This window comes from Lycorma delicatula, chromosome 4, assembly GCF_047948215.1.
Source record: "Lycorma delicatula isolate Av1 chromosome 4, ASM4794821v1, whole genome shotgun sequence".
In the NCBI taxonomy this organism is placed as follows: domain Eukaryota; kingdom Metazoa; phylum Arthropoda; class Insecta; order Hemiptera; family Fulgoridae; genus Lycorma; species Lycorma delicatula.
In genome coordinates this window covers 172,167,347-172,180,919 of record NC_134458.1, presented here as the reverse complement: position 1 = coordinate 172,180,919, position 13,573 = coordinate 172,167,347, and the positions used below count along the sequence as shown (strand labels likewise).

Sequence of the window (13,573 nt, the reverse complement as noted above, 5' to 3'; positions counted from 1 at the left end):
TTGTTTTTTTAGTGTGAGAATTGAACTGAAAGTTTCAGCAGAAGAATATAGTACAAAACGTCAACATTACAATGATGGGGCATGATATTTACATTAACTAAGGACAAATTTCTTATTTAGAACATATATAGAATATAGGTGTAGTTAAACACACTGCAAAATGAGTTTTTAGGCTACTTAACTTGAATGAACTCGAAGATATTTTTATGTAAGATTATGCATAGCCACATTTTGCACTCAGCTGTCTGCTTACTGGACAATGGAATTTTATTATGTAAGTTAATTGTAGGCTGTGTCAAAAGAATAATCTATACAGACCTGATGACTTCGCCTTGTGACTTTCTTATGGGTGGGAAGTAGGTTCATTGATCCAAATATTAAACTGTTGTTTATCAACCAAAGGAGTAAACCAGGTTTTGACCGATATTTATCTCTGTTTTGCTGAAATCAGTTGCAGATATTTCTGAACATTCACTGAATATGCATTCACTCATGAAATATCCTCAGTACCTTTTAGTGCAGAAAGCAATTTCCCAAGCTTTTCTCTACAAGCTTGTATTAAAATCTATTAATGTATAGAAAAATTATTAATTTAAAATACTTTACAACTGTTTTGTATAAATATTAATATTAGTTTGTTAAAAGTATTTTTGTGTCATATTTTAAAATAAATCCTATTTTAATTCTTTTAGACAACTAACTTATGAGGGATATCAAAAGTAAAGACTGCTGGGAAATTTCTCTCCTTAAGGTTGGCAAACCTGTGATGTTCATGGCCATGCTAGTAATGTACACACTGCATTGCTGTCTGTAAGTTGTCGTGTTGTATCTTTGATTATGTGTGAGTTATTACATTATAAAATGAATAGGAAAATCGATGTTGCCACAGACTGTGAAATGCGTCGATTCATACGTTTTTTAAAGCATCAAAACGTTAAGCCGGCTGAAATTCATAGGCAATTGGTTGCTGTATACAGTGATAATGTAATGAATGAAAGAAATGTCCAAAAATAGTGTGAAAGGTTTAGAAATAACAGAATTAATGTGCATAATGAAGAATATTCGGGGAAGCCCTCGATAATCAGTTAGGAGGATCATTGCTCATTGATTTCTGACCTTGCCCTTCTTTTTCCTGATGTTTCAAGAGCTGTTATTGGTCAATTGTTCATGACCATTTAGGCTTCAGAAAGGTTTCTGCATGTGGGTGCCGCATGTCTTAATGGAACGCTACAAAAAAATCTGAATGGGATCTCCTTTGGAATTTTTGATATGCTACACAGCATACTGTGAAACTCTACATAAGTTACAGTGCACCATTCAAAATTGGCGACATGGGCAGCTGACTGATGGCTTTGTCCAGCTGCACGATATAACGGGTCTGACATGTGATTTACTGAGAACATTTGGATGTAAAATTTACGATCATCCACCATATAGTCCAGACTTAGCTCCTTCTGATTACCATTTGTTTGGGAAATTGAAAAAATTTTTGGGTGGTAAGCAATTCACAGGTGACAAACTTAAAAATGCTGTTAATCAGTGGCTAAATGAACTGGCAGCAGAAGAATACGACGAGGGTATATTAAAGCTGGTGTATCGCTATGCAAAATGTCTTAATCATGTGGCGATTATATAGAGACGTAGTGTAAGGTGTGGTAGTTTAAGAGAAATAAAAAATATTTATAAAATTTTCAGAATAAATTTTTTTACAATGAAATGGTCTTTACTTAGAGATAACTTCTTGTATTTTTTTTATAAACCTGGTATGGAGCTGTGATTTTCTTTCTTAGATGTTTCATATGATTTAAGGAAAAATAATAACACATTAATTAAAAAGAAAATTGTAATTAAATAATTGAGTAAAAAAGTAACAATTATGCAAAAAAATACAAAACATGTACAACTACCATTAAAACTATATTCTTTGGGAATACATAATTTATTTATCGATATGAAAATGTGTATAACAATCACTTTTCTCATGATTAATTACAGGTTACTTTTACTGAAAACTTACACAAAATGGTAATGTTACTTAAAAATAAATATATTATAAAGTAATTGTGTATATTATAATAAATAGTAATTTATCATCCAAAATACATCGATTCCTTTTCAGATTTTTTCCATATATATTTTTTTTCATTTTTTACCTCTTGCAGTACTAATGTAAGCAGCATAAAACAAAATAAAAGTAGCTAAAAAGCTGAGCTAATTAAACAAAAAACACAATCAGTGTACAAATGATTGTAACAATAGGTTTTAACTTGAAATGAACAAGAGGAGGTTAGTTAATTTTATATATCTATAGTTTTATTTTCTCTTGGTCACAGTTACTGTAAGCAAAAGCTCCGTCATGATAAATAAAACATTTTCCCAGGTTTATGAATGCCAGTTGGACAACTGTTAAATTTAAATTTCAAAATGTTTATTAACATGTAAAAAGTAAAATTTGTGAAGCATGTAGTCTGCTTAACAAAGAAAAGGCCATACAAAATCCATTTCAGAGTTTTTTAAGTTACTTTTTGGATTCACTTTTCTTAAGTTAAATTTTAAGTAAGTAAATATTACAATTTAGCAAAATATAGAGAAAGACTATCAAAAGTATTTCATATATTATTGATATTGCAAGGTATGGAATTTGCTGAATGTGATGTATTAATAAAACATCTAAAAATAAAGGAAAGGTTATGTACAGCCAATCCCATGCCATTGGTAAGGGGAATTTAAACAAAAATGCACTAGGAAAATGGAATTTCTTCAGCTTTTTTTTTTAATTACAGTAAATGCCCAACATTTGGAGGACAGTAGAAAAAGAAAGATTACATACTACACAAACAAAACCAAACAAGGCAGCAATAATTTTGATATAGGTTTTCAGACAAAAACGTGACCAAAGGAAAACCATTTAAATTACATGTATGCTAAGGACTATAATACTTAATACATAGTTACAAGACTTTGACTCAGCTATAAGCTGGGTATGTCCTTGCAAAACTACTACTACATTTTGTTTTTACCTTGGTTGATTAAAACTCACCTCCTCTATTACTATTTCATATTCACTGTATTTTGTATCCTAATACACAATTTTTAATTGAATGTAATTATGTTTCTAAAATATTAGTTTTTTATGTCACCTGACCTGGTTTACAGATATCTGTTAGGCGATTTGCAGTTATTATTATATATTCATTATAAATATTAACTATATCAAATAAATTATTTGGTTAATGTGTTTTTCATAAACATTTAAAATATAATACAATAGAAGAAAAAAGGAAATCAAGAAAGCTACATACTGTAGAAGGAAAATTATAAATATTGAAACTAAAGATCAGATATTAAAGTAGTGAAATAACCATAAAAAGTTATACATTCAGCTGTAATATTGCAAAAATCAAGGACTATTGTTTGAAAGAATTAAGAAATGCTACAATGAATCTATCAAAGAAAAATATTATACCAGAAGCAGAAATAAATATTTACATAATGGATTAATTACTATACACCTTGTCTTTTTATGTTTTAACCTGGTCGCTGTTACTAAGGCCCTGTCAGTATTTCAGACAGAAAAATAAAACAAGCATTGTGAATCAGAAAAAGGTGATTTGGTTAAATTAGAATATGAACTGTTTCATTCAACATTAGATCAAACTGCAAGTGTAGATGTTTTGGATGTTGAAGATTATCCTAACATTGCTAGTTAAAAATAAGAAGGAAGAATATTCATCTTATTTAGTATTAGTGTGAAAGTGACCTCTACTGGAAGTATGCTGCTAAAAAAGGAATAAATATGCCTTGTTTCAATGTTAGTAGACCACATCAGTTTATTTTCAAGCAGTTTCCAAACTCAGTGTTCAATTAAATTGTGTTTTATTTTTACATAAAGATTCCACTGGAAGAGACTTACTGCTGTGTCACAAGGGATACAATTGATAACTGCTCTCCAGTAATCAATCAGGTTAAAACAAGATCATCTCCTGCAATTAGAAAAAAAAGAATGGAAAATTATTTGTAAAGATTTAAATTAAACATTTTTATAAATAAATTCTGAATTATGTATTTTTTCAAAGCTGGTTATAATGTGAAAATAATTTTAAAAACCCAATATTTCTGTATGTTGTGACAGTGTGGATTATCAATGCAAACCAATGGTTGAATGAGGTAAAATGTACACTAGATGTGTGCTCATTAGTTATGTATTAATATATAAATATTTAATTATTTTGTTATTCACAATTAACTTAAATGGTAATTAAACTGTTTATTATTAGCAAGGTCAACATTATATTACTACAACATTTTTCCAGTAGCATTAATCAAATGTTACCTATCTACATGTGCCATAAAATAAGTTACTTATAAAACTACATTAACTCTAATTATAAATCAATCTAATGCTAAAAAAATAAATTAATAATATTCATAAAGAATGTATATATGTAAAAAATATATTATTAAAAATATACAATGCAAACATGAGAAAAAAATTAGTAATAATAAACAAATATGAATAATTTAAATGTAAAATAAAACTCCATTAAAATTATTTATACTAAGTGCTAGTTACTGACTAGATTTTAAATTGTAGGTTAGATTTCTCACCTAAACCCTCCTATACATAATTCCATGCAGAATATTAATTTAAAAAATTGTAAAAAATTAATTTTTTTACAATATTAGCTTAAAATTTAGAAACTTAATGGAATACTGTAATTTAAGGTACACAGAGCAAAAGTAAAATAAAAATAAAAAGCATTTCAATCATTGTATAAGTAAAGAAGATCAGTCATCGCCAGCAACTTGTTCAAAATAAATTTATTAATAATTACAGTAAAGAGAAAATGTGAAATGATAAAAGGTTTTAAATCAGCTATGTCCAACTCGCGGCCAGTTGTTCCTTTTATGTGGCCCTTATAAATTTTGCACAGATACTTTTTTTATGCATTAAAAAATCTAACAAAAATTATAATATATTTTATAAAAGTAATTGAAAATCTATATATATTGGCTATGACTGCTTAACAGTGTAATAGAGTTTTCATGGCTATTTTTCCTATTAAACTATTTACAAAATTCATAGGTAGCTCTTATAGTCTTACGTTTTTTAACTTATAATGCTAAAGATACACACTGAAATATTTTTATTTTTAAAATAATATGATTTAAGAATAAAATATATGTTTTAAAAAATAATTTTGTTAGAAACAAAATATAAATAAGTTTAGTTAGATTTGGGGAATTTGATAAAAATGCCATTATAAAAAAATACTGTTTTAAAAAATAAAAACTGATTTTTTTTTTAAATATAGTTTTATTACACTGAAAACTGTATAATAAAATTATAAGTAGATTAAACAATATACTTATAACAGGCGGCTGGTCCTTTGTACCTCTTGTCAATGCAGCGTGCAGGTCAATTCACATTCCTAGTATTTTATTGGCCCGGTAATGATTTTGGGTGTTGAACATAGCTGTTTTAAATGTTTTGATAGTGAGCTGACAATTGTATGACCCAGAATTACAAAAAAAAAACTTCTTAAATAATGTTAAGTAATGTCATTTTTTTTTAGTTTTAACATTTTTTTTAAAGATAATCTGTGATATAAATATAAAATATTTATTTTGTTCTAAATTTCCATGTGGTGTCAAGTCCAGATTTATGTTTTCTTTCATATTAAACAGTTCATAGCTAAATTTTTGTTTTTATATTTTTAATAATTCCTTAAGAAATCAATAATTATTGTTAAATCAAAATGAGGATGTAGTTTTAGATTTTTGTTTTTTAATTTAATTAAGTATTGCATTTTAATTATAAACATTTCATATAACTCATACCTTGTATTAAATACTTATACTACAACCACCATGAGAAATTGTTTCTAGTTTTAACCAAATAAAGCTAAAATTTAATTTAAATAAACAATAAACAAGACTGAATTACATTAACATGGATTTGATGGGAAATCCGTGTAATTATTATTAATACTCATAACTTGATTATATAATGCTTAATTTTTTTTTCAAATATTTATTAAATTATAAATAAATACATACTTAAATAACAAATTAAATAAAATTACTGCACTGGATTTATAACTATATACAAAAAAAAGTTACAATAAATTTTGAATGACTGACAATTAACAACAGTCAATAATTATGGGAAAAGTACAAAAATATAAACACAAAGAAGGATCACAAATATTTAATGCTTTTATCGTACACAGTTAAGTGAAATAAAATCACACATGCCCCTGTTGCAGCATTTATAATAAAAACATTTTTCTACTGCTAAGGTTTTTGTTGGTATTTTACATTAACACCATATCTCACAGACAAATCCATAAAACCCTGTTAATATGTTGAATTACATTTTTATGAAAGGTTTTTCAACTAGTTAAATTTGTCCTCTTCAAGTACAGCTCAGACAGAAATAAAAAAACTGATCTGAATATAGTGCATTTCAGTAATTTTAATAACTGCACTTGGAAAACACTTTTTAAATCGCATCTTAGAAAAAAAGTTGACCAGATAGAAAGGTGAAGGAAACCCTTTACGACCTTGAGAACAACTATCTTGTCTAAAATGCAATTTAGTGAAAAGTTTATTGATGCATTTTTAATATTACTATAGTAGTGTAAAAATTTTATAACTTTCCTCATCCCTTCCTCTCCTCTTAATAAAAAAATTTAATCTTAATGTAATAAATTTAATCTCGGGTAATAAATTTTTCAATATTTTAAAGTAGTAGATATGAAAAATTGTGTAGGAGATTGAAAAGGTTATAATTAGAGCCTCCTCCTTGGATCAGTGAGAGGAAATAGTTCATTATTTTAACAATGTAGAAACCCTTAAACATTATTTTTTAATAATTAAGGAGATTAATATGCAAATAAATAAGATTCAACAGATAATAAATTATCTTAAATTTATTACTGGGAAAAGAATTTAATTAAATGTTAGGAAAATTCAGCAATATTATTGCCATCAGTTTTAGCTCCTAATTATCTTCTTATTTAACAAGTTTTTTTTTGTTGGAAGTTAAATTCATCACATAAATCAAGGCTTGTGCATGGGAATATGATAAATGCTGAGCTTGACCAGGATTCTAATCCAGAACCTTCCAAATGAAAGGCAAAGGCTCTACCACGGAGGTCGGTGGAGTTAATCCATTGAAGTACAAGCACTGAATAACCTATACAATCACACAAACTTGTATTAACATGCACTCGCACATATACATTTTAATACAAACTGTACATATTTTCTCTTAGTCATTTAAACCTTACACCAACCAAACACAGGATAAGTAGTTGTAATGGTATGTCTTTTGTTTAAAAATACATTAAAAAAATTCAATTACCAAAACCATTGTTACATTTCTTACACTAAAAGTTTTCACTGATTAATACCAGCAAGTAAATTAATATTTAAATTAGAAAATATTATTTACATATCTAGAACAGTAAGGTTCTAAAATTAATTTATAACATTTACAAAATAATAAAAAGTAATTCTAGATAAAAAAAATTATTCTAGTGAAGAAAACTAAAATATTGTGTGAAGTGAGACAAGAGTTAGGGATTTCTGATTCACATTAGGAAATATATTTTATTCAAAAGTGTGTCTATTAATTTAAATACCAGTTCATGTCTAGCATTCAATTTATAAGTAAAAGGTTTATACAGGAGTATTAATTAAATTATCACAGTGAATTTAAATAATCAAATTGATATAATCAACAAGAGTGATTATGCTATAAAATCCAATATTAAAATAAACAATACAATCATTTATAGAAGAAAATACAGCAATCATGAAATAATTATAAGATTGTCTTTTTTTTCTACTGAAAAAAAAAACAAAAAAAAATTTGGGAGCACATCTTTAATATGATCCCCTTAAATTTAGTTATGTATATATGGAATTTTAACACTGAAAATTCTACTCATGCAATTATTTTTTTATACAATTTTTTTTACCATAAAAACAGAATATCATATCATAGATGTTTTATTACTTCTTATAAGTACAAAGAAATATAAGTTTAATTTTTTGCAATTTTGAAAAATCTGAACAAAACATATTAAAGCCATGATACTGATGCTTCACTAAAAAATAATTCAGACTTCAGATCCATATACAACCAAGTAATGACACGACACATCATGTCACCCTGAAAAGCTAGTTGGAAAGAAGATCTACAGAGTTCTTCGATTAGCTATTTTTTAATTGGTTACTAATGTTGAATGCAATTACATCATGTTTTTAATCAGAAGCGATCCTATAAAAACAAAATTTGCCATTGGATCATCAGGTTAAGGAAACTAGCTGCTAATTAGATACAAAAAATTTCTGATATATATTACCTTTTAATGACAAGTCAGTTGAAGTTATAGATATAAGAAAGAGTCCAAAGAAATTATTCAGGAGATAGATAAGCAATCCAAGGAAGTCTGCGCAGACCTGTCTTAAAAAAAACTAGGCCTTAAAAATCTACTGTTTACAAAGTTTAGGAAAAGATCATCTTAATTTTACAGGTTATAAATTCCAGTTGTTAACTTGCCCAGTTGATAACTATGCCCAGTTGATAACTTTATGCAGTTGATGTGAGTAAGCTCAACAGGCTAGATGACCTCAAACAATTTTTAAACAAAATATTGTATCTAGTCACATTCACTGACATAACTTCAGGATATCAGCTAATTAATAATAGCATACCTTTACTGAACATGAAAGTCCTGTAGTAAGCACGTGGTATATTTGTACATGTGGCACGATTTTTTTTTCAGAATGAAGATTGGTATCACATGACTCTCTGGATAAGTTGGAATCACATCCATCCAGTGCCTTATACTATAGGTAAAAATAACATATTTTAATTAAATGGTGATTTTGTCAATATGGCAACACTGTACATAAGTTAAAGGATATGACATTTCCATAGCAGTGTTATAGTAAGGGATGGCCACAATGACTGCTAGACTTTATATCATAGACTTTTATTTACATTGTTATATCAAACAAAGAATCTATAGTATAAATAATATTGAAAAGTTAAGATCAAAAAGATTGTTCAGTTAGTTACAACAGATGGGCTTCAATATGTAAGGCAAGAACCAAACTATTGTTTAATTGTATTATATGACAAATGGAAGCCACATTGACTTCTATAAAAACATGTTAAAACAAATTTGATGAATTGGTACAGTAATAAAAAAAGTTCTGAAATCCCACCGTGATGTTACAGACAAACTACACTCTACAAACAATTTTATGACAGGTCTAGACTGGGTAGGTATTCATAGTGTGTACACTCACCACCCTGCAGTAATTTAGAACACCTACTCTTCTTTAATCCTAGATTTGTAACTATTTGTCTGTGCGGATTCTAGAAAATTCATAATTCTCCATGTTTTAAGGTAGGGCGGGTCTTCCCTCTTCCTAGTTAGTGCTGTTGGTGCACTTGACCCAGTAACTAGTTTACTTAGGAGGTTATATTTGTTTTTTTCCAAGCGTAGTCTGAGAGATGAAAGGTTACTAATTGTGTGACTGCACAAAAACAACTAGCCTATCCTCGTCTTCTGTGGGATGAATGGTTGTGAATAGAGTAATGGTGAGTTTTTGAGGACATGAATGTTGTATTTTTTTCTATTGTTTGTCAATGTTATCACTTATTTTTATATATTATTATTATTATAGTTTTTGACAATACTATTAGTGCTACATGATTTTAACAATGGCTTTTTACCTGAACGACAATAAAGATATCGAGTAAGTCTTCAATGAATTGAACAATGACATGTCTGAGACCAACACTGTACTGCAAGAGGATGTGAGTGAAACCGATGACATTTAGAAGTGAAGTCAAACCATGCTAGTGAAACCAGCGTAGATGACACAAGACACCGACCCCAATTACCACCTGTCAGATGAGTAGAATGAATCAAACAGAATGCACTCTTCTGAACTTGATAATGATAGACAGAAAGTGGTAAAGAAAAGGCATGTTCCTGGCACTTCTACTTCTCTTGAAATAGCAAGTGACATTTTAGATTTACCCTCTACTCGTATAAATGTAAGTCAAAGCACTGAGCCGGCCAATGTCTTAGAATATGGCCACAATGAACCTGATCCTATTCCGGTTTGTGATGAAGAGACTATTTTATAATGATATAAATTAACTAGAAAATGATGATCCCGATTACCAAATGTTTGATGGGGAGAGCTCTACTTCATCTGAAAACTCTGATGAGGAAATGGATCCTAAAGAATGTAGAGAACTGATCAAAGATTTCCGTGCTAAAACTTGTACTAATAGTTCTAACTGTACTTTAAACTTGTCTTCTTTGAAATGCAATAAAAATATTGTTTTACCTGAAACGAGGACTTTAAGAGGAAAAAACAGGCACATTTGGTCATCTAAATGTAAAACACATTTCTTTAGAGTGACTAGAAGAGATTTAATTTTAGGCAGAGGCCTATAAACAATGCTATACCTATTCAAACGATAATCGGTGCATTCAAGTTGTACACATCAACATATATGATAAACCAAATAGTAACTCATGCCAATGTTGAAATTGAATTGAAATGAGAAAAATATGCCAATGATAACAAAGCCATAGTAAAGCCTACTAGTACTAATGAGTGTCAGGCACTATTGGGTCTACTGCATACATCCGCAGCTATGAAGGATAACCATTTAAATTCAAAAGAACTTTTTGATTGTACATTTAGTGGAACAAGGCATGTTTCTGTCATAAATCGAAATCATTTTGATTTCTTACTAAATTGTCTTAGGTTTGATGATAAGTCTACACAACCTGCCCGTAAACTTCTTGATAAACTTGCACTTATTAGAGACATTTGGGATCAGTTTATTGAAGCTTGGCAGATAAATTAAATTTCTGCTTCATATGTAACTATTGATGAACAGTTAATTGGTTTCTGAGGTTGTTGTCCATTCTGGATGTACCTGCCATCCAAGCCTAACAAGTATGGAATGAAAATTGTCATTTTATGTGATGTAAAAACAAAATACACGATCGATACTATGCCTTATTTAGGGAAACATTCCAACACTTTTGGACTTTCGTTAGGCATGTACTTTGTAAAAACCCTGACAAAAATATCCATGGCTCAAACAGAAATGTTACGATGGATAACTGGTTTTCTTCTGTACCATTAGCCAAAGACTTACTGAAAAGCTATCTTACAAAGCTAACAAAAATAAAATGGTTTATTTGTTATCAACCACTCTTGAACAAGACACCATAACAAAGGAATCCGGAAAGCCAGATATTGTCAACTTCTACAACGCCACTAAAGGTGTAGTTGATACTTTTGACGCAATGTCGAGTAACATATCTTGTAATTATAAAATTCAAAGATGGCCACTTTGCTACTTCTATGGCATAATAAACAATACATTTGAGAATGCATATGTCATATACATACAAACATACATGTAACATAAAAACTGTACATAAAATAGTGTAGAAAAAACAAAACGCCACTTTCACGAAGAGAATTCACAAAATCTCTCAGTAAAGACCTAATGGAACCCTTCTTATGGGAAAGACTCCAAATCAAAACACTACAATGAAATCTTAAAATTACAATTTGTGAAATTCTTGGAAAAAATCCCACAGTGTTATAATACACAGGCTCCAAATCAAAATTATATTTGACCAGATCCTGCAGAAGACCCAAATGCTGCCACTGAACAAGACGCCGCCGGTGTCCCAGATGTCGCTCCTGCCAGCCCAAACATCGGTGTTGCAGTAGAGCCTCCTGGTCCAGTGGCGATGGAAGAAGAGGTGAAGGAAGATATGCTCAATTTGTTCATCCAAAAAGAGGAGAATACAGTATTCGTATTACAAGTGTGAAAAGCATATTTCTCGAGCACTGAGCAAAATAGTATGTAAATTGTTCCTCTCACTAAAATGGGTGAAATTCAAATAAAATTGTAATACAGATACTTTTTTATAATAAATTTAAATTCATATTTTTTTATAAAACCATTTATGATTATTAGTATTTGAAATATATAAGTTTGTTTTATTTTAGTTTTAGCATCATTTACAGATATTTTGTACCAATTATTTAACATGTTTTGGTTTTAAAATTAAAAAAAAAAATTTTTTGTGTGGTATAATATGATTGACAAACATGTATATAATTATATACAGCAGTCTACTTTTATTTTAGAAACAGCATTCCCAGCATTAGTTTTATTAATGTTTTGTAGAAATATATATATATAATATATATATATACACACACACACACACACACACATGCACTTTATCAATACAAAATGTAAAAATTAAACATTTAGTAAAATTTATATTTTAATGGTTATGAATGGTGAGTGCAAAATCATATGGTTACGAATCTAGGGTTAATTTGCCATCCGACTCTTGTCTCATTCCAACTGAATAATGCAAGGTAAATATACTATGCAGAAAATTTTGTACAGAGATGTTAATACCATTCAAGGCAATATATTAGATATAAACACATGGCTTAATAACATTATACAAATAAAAAGAAAGAGATACAAATGTATAAAACTACCAGTCTTAATATTAAAATAAATAATCATGTAAACAAATAAAGTTTAAAGTTTTTATCAAACCATGCTTTAAAACAAAGTGTAACAAAAAATGAAATAGCATACAATGACAATAAAAAGAATAATCTTACATAAAGAGATCATTATTTTGTTTTTCTCAAGATGAATATGATTTACAATTAGATTTTTATATGAATATATTAATAATAACAAACAATCTTAAAATTTAATCCTCTGAATAAATTTATGAACAAAAACAAAAGTTATATCTTTGGTAAAAAATCAATTCTTTATAAATTCACTTACATGAAAACAAGATTTCAACTATAAACAGTACTTAATTTACACACAAAAATGTACCCTTAAGTTCAATGTTAAGTAATAAAAGATCATGAAAAAAAGAAATTTTAGGTAAGGTTAGCTAACATAAGAATCATGTAAGATGAGTTGAATTAAATTAATAAAGTAATATTGCTATTACTTCACAGAATCAAAAAATAAACGTATCATTCATAATGAAAGCCTGATATCGCGCTAAGTGCCAAACTATAATACTATTTTATATGGAATCTGTCATATTAGACAACCATAAAATAAAACTAACATTGGAAGATCAGCATCCATATTATTCAGACTTTCATCACTAAATACAAATGATTAATTTTTTAAAATATTTTCTACTATAAAATGCATACAAATAAAATAACTTTTACAGTAATTTTTTTTAATTAAACATTTACAAATTTTGATTATTGTTAGAAAAAAGCTTAACTCTGCATTAAGTAGAAAAAATGGACAAAATATGTTTCACAATTTCATTTTAAGAATACAACACAAATAACATTTTTCTCTTGATACTTTTTTTTTAAAGTAGATTAAATCTCTACAAAAATAATTAAATATAATTTAATCCAGTCTATAATAACAACAAAAGGACTGAAAACATTTAATAACAATATTAGACTGCCCACCAAATTTCTAAGCATT

General features: G+C 28.3%; 1 protein-coding gene across 1 annotated transcript in view; it reads right to left on the bottom strand.

Moving 5' to 3' along the window:
- Positions 1–1,925: 1,925 nt before the first annotated feature.
- Positions 1,926–13,573, bottom strand: part of LOC142324078 (putative G-protein coupled receptor Mth-like 1) — a 212,452-nt gene continuing 200,804 nt past the window's right edge. Inside the window, exon 8 of the mRNA XM_075364705.1 lies at positions 1,926–3,983. The gene's annotated coding sequence lies outside the window, so the exon portion shown is untranslated. The remainder of the gene's footprint in view (positions 3,984–13,573) is intronic.